Source organism: Canis lupus, chromosome 8, assembly GCF_048164855.1.
Source record: "Canis lupus baileyi chromosome 8, mCanLup2.hap1, whole genome shotgun sequence".
In the NCBI taxonomy this organism is placed as follows: Eukaryota; Metazoa; Chordata; class Mammalia; order Carnivora; family Canidae; genus Canis; species Canis lupus.
The window spans coordinates 3943837-3955090 of NC_132845.1; the positions used below are offsets into that span (position 1 = coordinate 3943837).

Below are 11254 nucleotides of genomic sequence, written 5' to 3' on the forward strand. Positions count from 1 at the left end.
AGAGAGAGAGAGTACAAGCAGAAGCAGAGGCAGGAGAGGGAGAAGCAGATTCTCCGCTAAACAGGGAGACTGGCTAGGGGTGAGGTGGGGGGCCCCATCCCAGGCACCCAGGATCATGACCTGAGCTGAAGGCAGGCAGACATGTAACCAACTAAGCCACCCAGGTGCCCCATCTTTTTGGACTTTGAAATGATTCCCATCTGGAGTCTTATCTGTTTTGCTAGAAAATCACAGATGTCCAGTTTTCCATTTCACTGTATCTGTTGCATTGCTGTCCTCCACTAGACTGCTGAGCTAACGTCATGAATATTATATTTGGCAACAGCTCAGTTTAAAATTAAATTTTTATTAGGAAGAATAACATCAATTGCTATAACTTATATGCCCCCAAATATATACATATAATGACTCAAATAATGCAAAAGTTTATTCCCAAGGATCATAAAATTAAAAGGAGTTCCTACTAGGTGGGGGAAGTTTTCCTCTAAGGGACTTAAGGACTCAGAATTTTTTCTCCTTATTTCAAGGTTCTTCTATCCTCTGAGTACCTATCATCATCTGCATCTAGGTAGTACAAGGAGAAAGAGATATTAAGAGATATCTGCTTAATAGCTTTGGCCTAGAAAAGATATACATAATTTCCATTCTTAAGCCATTGAAGGAAACTCAGCCACGTGGTTCCATCTAATGCAAGAGTGTCTGGGAATCATACTGCTGCTCTGTGTCCTGAAAAAAAAATAAATAAAGAAATGAGGTGTTTTTTTTTTTTTTTTTGCTTGAAAAAGCTAGCCATCACCGGATCAATAACACATAGTGTAACTTTTAGAGTAGTTTTTAAAAGCTAAAAACAGAGTTCTGTAATTTATAATCTAATATGGGATGAGCCAAGAAAGGAAGGAAAATGAAACCTAAAAAGATGGGAAAATAGAAATCACAAAAGAAGATATGTTAAATTTAAATATATTAATAGTTGTATTAAATAGAAATGTGTGAGCTTTTCTAATTAAAGGACAAAGTTTACGAGATTGAATCCAAATACACACACATATACCAATCAGCCTATGAGAAGTTTGTGAGTCACAACTGAAACGAAAGGATGCAGAAAGATTGAAAACAAAACATTATAAAAAGTCATAAAATGGAAATAACAAAAAGACACCCATCAAAGCTACTGTAATGTTAAGAAGAAAGTATAATATAAAAAAGCATAATTAGATATAAGTAGGAAATTTTATGGGATGAAATGCACAATTGTCTACTTATTAAATTTAAATGTGTAATCAGACAAAAATATCAGAAAAGGGTATATAATATTTGAATGTTATTATATACAAGCTTGTATGTGAAAAATGTACAGGGAATAATGTACTTGAAAATTGAAGAATATACATTTTTAAGTTAATATGGATCATAAAAAATATACTGAAACATAATCTCAAGAAATTCCAAAGGATTTAAATCATAGAATGTTTTCTGACATGATATAGTTTTTACACATGAGTAGAAAAAATATGCTAAGAAAATTCTTACAGGTTTGGACATTTTTTATTTTGAAATAATACTCTAAATAATTCACAGGGCCATGAAAGTAAAAAAAAAATATTTTGAACTTAATTATAATAAAGACTTACTGGATACTGTATTAAGTATATTTAATGTAATTTTTAGCCTTGAATGCATTTATTAGAAAATAAGCCTGAAAATGTAATGAGCTAGATATTTAATTCATGAAATAATAATAATAAAACCCTGGCAACACGAACCTCCAAAAACAATGTGAGTAATATAATACTAACATTAGGAGGGAAATCAATAAAATAGGAAAAGTGCAGTCAAGAGTCTCAACAAGACGATTCAGAAAGATAATGAATTTGTAAACTTGTGACTGAGACCAAGGATAAGAAAGTGAAAGGAACGACTAATCACTATTTGAAATTCCAAGAAAATAGCTTAATACCAACCCCCAGCCCCAAAGTAAGGAGATAGCAGATATAACTTTATGCCAATAAATTAGAAAATGTCTTCCCAGATTTTATTTTAACTTAATTTTTTAATTTATTTTTTCTTTATTGAGAGAGAGAGACAGAGTGGGGCGGGGGCAGAGGAAGAAGGAGAGAGAGAGAGAGAGAGAGAGAGAGAGAGAGAATCTTCAGCAGGCTCCAAGCTCAGCAAGAGCCCGAGGCAAGGGCTCAACTCCTTGACTCAGGACCCTGATTTCATAGCCTGAGCTGAAATCAAGAGTCAGATAGATGCTTAACTGACTGAGACAGTTGGGTGCACCCTGTCTTCCCAGATTTTATTGAATTAAATCTACTAACCTGACATAATTGGGAAACATAAATAAACCCATAAGTATTAAAGAAATCAATAATTTAAAATATTTCTAAAAGAAAACACAAGGCTTAGATGGCTTCACTGAGGATACCTCAATGAGAACAGTTAATCAGGAATTATCATCTTACACAAATTCCTCCAGAACTATTTGTGAATTAATCTTTGGGATAGTATAACCTTGACACCAAAACCAAAAACTGACAGCTGAATATTTTTAAAAAAGAAAATCTTAGGCCAAAATCTGATGTTAACATAGATTCAAAAACCTTAACAAGTTCGCTCCCTTAACGTAATACTTTACTCAACTCAGTGTCATAAAGATAAATTGTATTGTGACCAAGTTATTTTTATTAAAGATATAAACTGTAGTCTAGCTTTAAAAATCAACGAAGTTCTCCATGTCAACAGATTAAATGAGAAAAACTGCATGATCTCAAAAAAAAAAAATTGTATTTGGTAAAATTCAAAATCCCCTTATAATAAGAAAAAAAATCCTTCTTAACTAGGAATAAAGAATAGATCATATAGGGATGCCTGGGTGGCCCAGCGGTTGAGCGTATGCTTTTGGCCTAGGGTATGATACCGGGATCTGGAATCGAGTCCCACGTCAGGTTCCCTGCATGGAGCCTGCTTCTCCCTCTGCCTGTGTCTCTGTCCCCCCCTCTCTCTGTGTCTCTCATGAATCAATACGTAAAATCTTAAAAAAAAAGAATATAATATATATTAGATAATAGAAATAGAAAATTTCTTGGTTTTTATAAAAGATGACTATGGAAAACATCAATAAACATCACACTTAGGGTGGAAATATAGACTTCATAAAGAACATTCTATTACTTCTATTACCTGTCCCATTTAAAAAAAAAAAAAAAAGGCAAGAGACTGTTATAAGGATAGAATGGGAGCAAAATTGCCATATTTGCAGATAAGATGATTCTAAATATAGAAAATTCTAATTACTGCACAAACTATCCCAACTAATAAGATAGCAACATCCTGGAAACAAATTAATCACAGTTCATTATGCAACCAATCCAAATATTTTTAAAAAATAACGATAGTTTTAAAATAGTAGGTGCCTTGAAATAAATGGAATAAAACCGGTGCAAGACCTTTCTGTGAAAAACAGGCTATAAATCATATTATGCCACACACCTGATTAAAACTCTTCCATAACTTCCTTTACACTTATACAAAATTTAATCTTGATGCCTATCCTAAGTGTTCCTTCATATCTGACCCTTGCCATCTTTCCTATTTCTCGTTCAGTTCTTTCTCTTGATCACTTTACTCTCGCTACACTGATAACTTCGAATTCTCCAATTCTGCCCAGCATGTGCCTTGCCTTCCTTTGGACATCCATGCCTACGCCATTTGCTCTGCCGGAAATGGTGACCCTTTCTGTGGCTGCCTCCTCCTCATCTTGAGGCATCGGTTGAAATGCTCGTTCTTTAAGAATTCTTCCCTGATTTCCCTTTCTGGAACAGGTAACCTGCATTATATTACCTGGTTCTTCTTCTTCCTCATAGAACATAGCACACTGTGGAACTCTATGTTCCTTTACTAATTTATTGTTGGTTGTATCTCCCATTACAACATGGTTTCCACGAAGGGAGGCTCAGTGTTTTATGGACTGCTCTGGTGCCTGAATCCTCTTTACCATTCAAATATTATGTAGAATAAATATGAGAGACTAAAAAGCAGTTTTGTGAGTGCTTTGCAAACACTAGTAATAATAATGTATTTGCCCCTATTTGGACATTTTTTCTTCTGTATAAGTTCTTTTTTTTTTTTTAAGTTTTGATTCATTTATTCATGAGAAACACAGAGAAGAGGCAGAGACACAAGCAGAGGGAGAAGCAAGCTCCATGCAGGGAACCTGATGTGGGAATCGATCCCAGAACTCCAGGATCATGCCCTGAGTCAAAGGTAGATGCTCAACCGCTGAGCCACCCAGGGATCCCTTCTGTATATGTTCTTTAGAAATTCAGGATTTGGTAATTCCGGAGTCGCTGCATAATATCATGAAATTCCTGGAAAACCACACCTACAGCCACCAGTAATTCTAACCAGATACCTACTTTTAAAATGGTTTACCTTTTCAGAGTATTCCATATCATCTAGAACTTATTGGTCTTATAACTGGAAATTTGTAACTCCAGACCATCTTCACCCAATTTCCCCACCCCTCACCCCCATCTCTGGCAACCAAGAGTGTCTTTGACTTTGTTTCCTTAGACTCCACATATAAATGAGACCATATAGTATTTGTCTTTCTCTGTCTCAGTTATTTCACTTAGGATATATATGCCCTCAAGGTCCATCATTTTGTTACAAGTAGCAGGATTTTTCCTTTCCTTTTTTTTTTTTTTTAATGGGTGAATAGTATCTCATTGTGTGTGTATATATTTTCTTTATACATTAATCTGTCAATAAGCAATTAGGTCATTCCCATGGCCTGGCTATTGTAAAGAATGCAGCAATGAACGTGAGGGTACAGACATCTCTCCGGGATACTGATTGCATTTCCTTAAGCTATATTCCCAGACGTGGATTATTGTGGAAACGTAGGTTTAAAGAATGATCTCAAACATATGTTTGCTAGGCAAACTTAGGAGGTATGTTTATTTGGAGTGGCTGAAGGTGTCCAATAGCAATCGTAGAGGATCTCGTGGAGGCACAAAATCTTACCTTCACTCATCTGTGCCAACACTATGTGCAATTCTAAACTAGGTTTAGAAAGATGAATCCAACAGAAACGGCCCAGTGCCACATGGAGTTTACTGAGATGTTTTCAGTTCTCCCAGTGGATTGATGTGCCTGGAGATTGTAGACTTTCCCTAATTTGAGGCTGATGTTATCACCAAATGGCAGTTTCATCACTACACAATCCCCAGCCACCCTCCTGGCCTCAGTCTTTACACCATGACCAGTCATGAGACTATCAGCTGGGTATCAGCTTCATTTCCTATAAACAGTTGAAGATACATTATAGGCAAGGCCCTATTTTTCCATCTATTGCTGATCCTAGAATGATGCCCCAATACCACCCCAGCTGCTTTCCATTGGGCATTTCTAATTCACAGAACCTGCACATCCTTAAGATTATTTTCTGAAGATATTTTTACAACTGAAAGCCTTTCACTATTCTGAAAATGAAACGGAACCTTTATCGAAATAGAAAATTCCTCACTGTATCTTAAGAGTTCAACTAGTCGTAAGTTAATTCAGAAGTCATTTTGACTTTATAAGTTTTTTTTCATTGAAAGATTGTATTTATTCTAAGGAGAATGCCCACACATGTGGGAGAGGGGCGGAGAGAGAGAGAGAGAAGGGGGAGAGAGAATCTCAAGCAGACTCCATGCTGAGCAGGGCTGAAATCATGACCTGAGCGGAAATCAAGTCCGACACTCAACTGACTGAGCCACCCAGGTGCCCCTTGACTTTAAGGATGTAGCAAGTACATTATTTTACAAATGCATATTACATTAATTCTAAATAAAAATGGATTAAAAAGAGGCTTTTATTGAATCCAGCTTTAATTTAGAAATCTCTGCATGTACTCAAATATTATTTCACAAGTGTCTCATGTTAAGTGAATGCCATAATCAAAACAAAGCCTTCAATTGAAACAGTGAAGTGCAATCTGAAGTCCGAAATACTCATTATCAAAAACATCTTTAAAATCATCTAAGGAAAGGAGCTGCAGAACATAATGAACTAAACCTCCAGTTGGATGGATAGTATCCCATGAGCAGGGTAGGAACTTACGTAATTGACATCTTTATCTCTATCTCTGGAAAAATGATTTGGTCATTTAGTCGGTATCATTAAAAAGGAACCCTGTCGATTCTCCTATAGTCAGTAACGGGAACATTTACACATTTCAGCCATGGGAAAGTTTTGGGGCTAAAATTTGCTTGGGACTGTGTCGCACATCACCAAGGACCCCACACAGGAGGAAGGTACTTTACTGGCGTACACTGAGGGACAAATTCTGAGTAGCTCAAGTATGATCTCCGTCCACCATCCAAATTGTTACTAAAATTATTATGGTAAGCATCTGTGTAGGAACCTCACACTAATAAAGGAAATAGAGGGATTTGAATCCTGGGATGAAAGATGGAAAAAAACTGTCTTTTCGTTAGCCATCTGAAAAAGCCAGGGCAAATGGAAAGGATGGAGGATGGATGATTTTCCTTAACTATGTGAGAGACTATGGTTTGGTGGTTCGGTGGGGAAGTTATACTCAACATGAGTAAAAGCATTGAAACAAGCGTAGTGTTTAATAGAAGTGAAGTGCCTGATTTTCCATATTCTCACTGAGAGATTACTGGACTAAATTTCCATGATTTTTTTTCCTAGCTCAGAATACAATTGTTGTTATACAAATTTGCCTGATAAAAAAGAAAAGCGACTAGAAAACACCTGTTTTTTGCTCCAGAGCATAAGAGAACTTAAAGTGTTTACAACTGAATACGCTTCTTCCTTTTCATTTCACAACTAAATAGTAGCATCGATATCTAGTGGCATGTTTTTATCAGGCAAGTTTTTTTTTTTTGCAAGAATAAATAGTTAAAATGCTCATTTATAAGGACATTCTCATGTACAAATATATTTGTATCAACGTATATGTCTATCGACTTTGCAAATGCCTACATTCCACCGATGTCTACGGTGTCTTTGTTATCTCTACTACACACATATCTATATGGAATATTAAAGCCATTAGAATTAAATTTACAAACTACTTTCCAGGATATGTTGTTGGTACATAAGCATTTTACAAATGTGCGCTGAACTACCACTGCCCATCCTTTGATGGGAACGAGTCCTTTCCCTCTAAGCAAATGAGCTTCTTTAGGTAAACAATTGTTATTTTCCTATTCATTTAGATTTAGACCGGAAGGGGCTTTACATAAACACATGACTGTTTGCTCCTGAAGATCACTGTCATATTATAATTCCAAAGATGTTTTTTTTTTTTTTTCTCCCTGATGGATTAGTCCAGATGTGTCCCAAACCTGTCACAAAGCAGAAAAAGGTTAAAGATCATACATTTCTGTGTTGGACCCTCTGTCAAGTCATGTTTACTGTCACCAAAAGGTTAGGCTAGAGAAGAAGAGAATAAGGTCGACGAATAGCACAGAATGTGTGTCAGTGAAGTGAAAGAGATGGTGTGTACCTGTTTTCGACAGTGATGAGCCATCTAGATTTCGCCCTGTCACTTTTAGGTTTTCAAAAGTGCACTGCTTTTAGGTCGGGATCCTGAGCATGCCTTACGGCCCTGGGACCTTAGAAACAAATATTTCATTAATACATCTCCTGCCAGTCCTTTGAAGATGTGGGCCTTTCCCTTGGTTGATACGTGTGCCTCACTTCAGTGGGTGTTGCCACCTCCAAATCTTTTGAGTGAACAGCTATAATTAAGCCAGGCTCTCTAGTCTCTCTCTTAGAAGAAAATGGTAGTAAGGAAAACCAGAGACTGCGAAATTTATTCTATTATGGCTCATATGTAAATGTGTTCCAATATAGAGGACTTTAAATTACAAACCAAACTAAATGTAGGCATTCATCTTTTCATATCTTGGTTAAGAACTTTTGCAAAACAGAAAGGCAAAAATTACCCATGATACGAGAACACGTGGGGGTGTTTTGTGCCCTCCGATCTTAGGGCCAAGAAGGCACAGCTAACCCACTGAGTTTCTGGGAGGGGGGAAAGTGGATTTAATCCTGAATGGCCCCTTTCTTTACCTGTAGGAGAGGAGCGGCACTCTAAAGGAATTTAATTAACTTGCAAAGCTTAAAAATACCACCATGTACTCTGGCAAATATGCTAGTGTATGTGACTCCAACGTCAACTTAATTTCTTATGATATATAACCAGTACTCAAACTACAGTCCCCAGACGAGCACTATCAGCAGCACTTAGGAAATTGTGAGAAATACAAATTCTCAGACCTCACCACAGACTCACTGATCGGAAGGTATAGGGGTGCAACTCCGGAATCTGTCTTGTAACAAGCTCTCCTGGTGACGCTGATGCATGCTGATGCAATCTAACCCTGTCTGGATCCAACTCTAACAAAGTGTTAAGCTATTCTTTAATTTAGAATTTGTCATCTCACGTAAAAATGTATTGAGAATGGATAAGTCGGTGGGATGATAAATACCGCATATGCTTCCACACACAGGTTTATAAAATGAATGATAAAAGATGCACCTACCTCCTGTCTTAGAAACTCATAGTAACCGAGATGTATCGTGGTTTGGAAACAGTTCTGAATCTGGATCATTTCCTATATTGTATTTTTGAGTCCAATTTCTCTGGACTATGGGAAATATGGAACCTCTGGCTCCTATTTCCTACTTGGTAACAAGTATTCACTTACTAACATTTCATGGAAAGATGGGTTCTCCAGTAATACAGTTTTCGACGTGCCAGCTGTGGTTGTGTAATATCGCTGTCCTCTATTTCTCTAACTTAGGTGTTTTACTTTGCTCCTTTTTCTTTCTGTTCCTCCGACTAGATGATATAAAATACGTCTTTAAGTTCACAGATCCTTTCTCCTGCTCGACCAAGTCAAGCTCTTTATTGATGTTTTTGTTTTGCTTTATTTTCAGTTTAGTCGTTATCCTCCTTAGCATTTTAATTCTGTTTGGTACTTTTTAATAGTTTCTAACTCCTCATTGATATTCTCATTTCATTCACGTATGAGTTTCCTGATTTTGTTTAGTCTTCTGTGCTTTCTTTTAGCTTGTTGAGCTTCATTAATATAATTATTGTGAATTCTTTGTCAGGCAGCTTATAGGTCTCCATTTCTTTAGAGTTAATAATGATTGATTTATTTTTTTTCCTTCGCTAGGTTCATATTTCCATGATTCTTCGTGTTTCTTGTAGCTATGTGTTAGTGTCTGTGCATTTGAAGAAGCAGCCACCTCTTCCAGACCTATTAGCCTCACTAGGGATTCTAGAAACCTCTTGATTTTATAAGAACATGCATATTTCACACCTGTCCCTTCCTTCTAAGGGATAAGTCAGGAGTATACCTTTTCTCCAAATCCACGGAGCGATGCTTGGTGCTAAGAGCTACCTGGCCCTTTCCCTTGGGAAAAGGGAACTAGAATGTTAGATGTAAGCCCAACCTCTTTCTCTCCCACCTGAAGGAGAAAATTCAGTATTGTGCATCTTCTCTATATCCTAGTGAGCTGAGCCAGCCGCTCAGACCCTTGATAATTATTGATAATCCACAGCCATTCTATATTAGTGCTTCCTCCATTTGACTGTATTACTGGTGTTATGCTGATGTCCAATATGATAGGGAAAAAAATCTTCAAAAACCATTCCTAGACAGGAGTCTTCATATGTTCAGCACATGACACCCCTTTTTTGACTTACTAAATATCTTCAAACATAAGTAGCTGAAGATCTATTTAATCACCTCATGTCGCAATAGAATATGAGCCACTCAATCAATAAATGATTACTCCTTGTGTAGTTCAGACACCATATATCCATTTCGTAGTATGATAGGACTTTAGTTATAGGGCATATTTTAGTTGATTTTCCATTTTTACAGATCAGTGCTTATATATCCCTATCTTCCAAAACTTCCTTCAAGTGGTACTTCATTTATTATCAATATATAAATGTTTAGTTGTTAAATAATGACTGTGTTTATATACTTTTTGGAATCATCATATTCACAGTGAATATATATGTGTTTTTAACATTAAGATGCAATTTACAAATCCTGGAAAAAATTCTCTCTTGAGGATGATGCTAGCATAGCATCATCATCATTTTGTATTAGTTTCTACACTTGCATATATCATATATCTAAAGAAAATAACCATTCACAAAGGAGTAAATCAAGCTGATTCAGCTGTTCAGTTATACCAGAATTAGCATTGAGTTGATTCTACTGGGAAGTTGGAACACTATGGCAAACTATGGCTTCTTCTCCTTTCTCTTCAGACTACAGTAGATGATAAGTTCCACAAAATATTATGACTTTTTTTTTTTTTTTTAATGAGCCTGGGTTTTGTAAACACTCAAGTCTGGAACTAAAACCTAGTTCTGCCATTTATTGGCTAGAGAAACTTCAGAGACTTACTCAGCTTCTATGAATTTCATTTTTCCACTTGTCAAATAGGAAAAATTTCAAGTTTTTGAGAGTTTCATTGAGGTGACCAATGCAATATGAAGACTTATAAACTGCACAGTTTCTCATAATTCCTCCTATTTCATGGATTCCAGCAGAGATGATCCAGGACTTCTGCAGACTGATGTCTTAGGGGCTATAGTTCTGGAATCAGAATGTCTGCATCTGAATCCCAAGTTCCAGGCCATGTGATTCTGTGCTCCTCTTCTAGGACTGTGTAAGAGTTAAGGGAACATGCAGAGTAAGGTGCTTTAATGCAAAACTGACACATAGAAACAATAATTCCATGTTAGCTATTGTCACCATTGCATTCTTTGCATCTGGGCTGAAATGCTCCACCTATTACATGGCTTGGGGAATAGCTTATAGTTGTCCTGTATTTGGGTGTTTCACTAACAATGTTGATTCTCAAAAGCAATGCATGGTAGTCATTATTAACAAAGATAGCTACACCTATTAAGAGAATTATTTCCAAATGGAAGCATTATTTAGTGTGTCTTTTAGCCTTTTATTCCCAGAACCCATAGTTTAAAAAGTTATTAAAGTTGGTAGGTATTTGACTGGCTTGAATTAATGAAAAAAAAAAAAACACTTTTTTTTTTCCAACATATTATCCATTGTTATAGGGAGCATGCTTCTCTTTCTTTCCTTCTTTCTTTCCCTGCCTCCTTCCCTCACTCCTTCCTTCCCTCCCTCACTAGTTCCCTTCCTTCTTCACTACTCTCTTTCTCTCCTCTATTCACACATCCATACAG

The 11254-nt window shown here is 36.5% G+C and overlaps 1 long non-coding RNA gene across 3 annotated transcripts; it reads right to left on the minus strand.

Annotated features, from left to right (window-relative positions):
* Positions 1-329: 329 nt before the first annotated feature.
* On the minus strand, positions 330-10627 carry LOC140637785 (uncharacterized). 3 transcript variants are annotated; one of them, XR_012034823.1, is made up of 3 exons: positions 8562-10627; positions 7520-7628; positions 330-726 (listed from the first exon to the last, which is right to left on the minus strand). It is a non-coding gene; the product is annotated as an uncharacterized lncRNA (long non-coding RNA). The 3 variants fall into 3 exon arrangements; XR_012034822.1 differs by lacking the exon at positions 330-726 and adding an exon at positions 6854-7358; XR_012034824.1 differs by lacking the exon at positions 7520-7628.
* Positions 10628-11254: the final 627 nt, after the last annotated feature.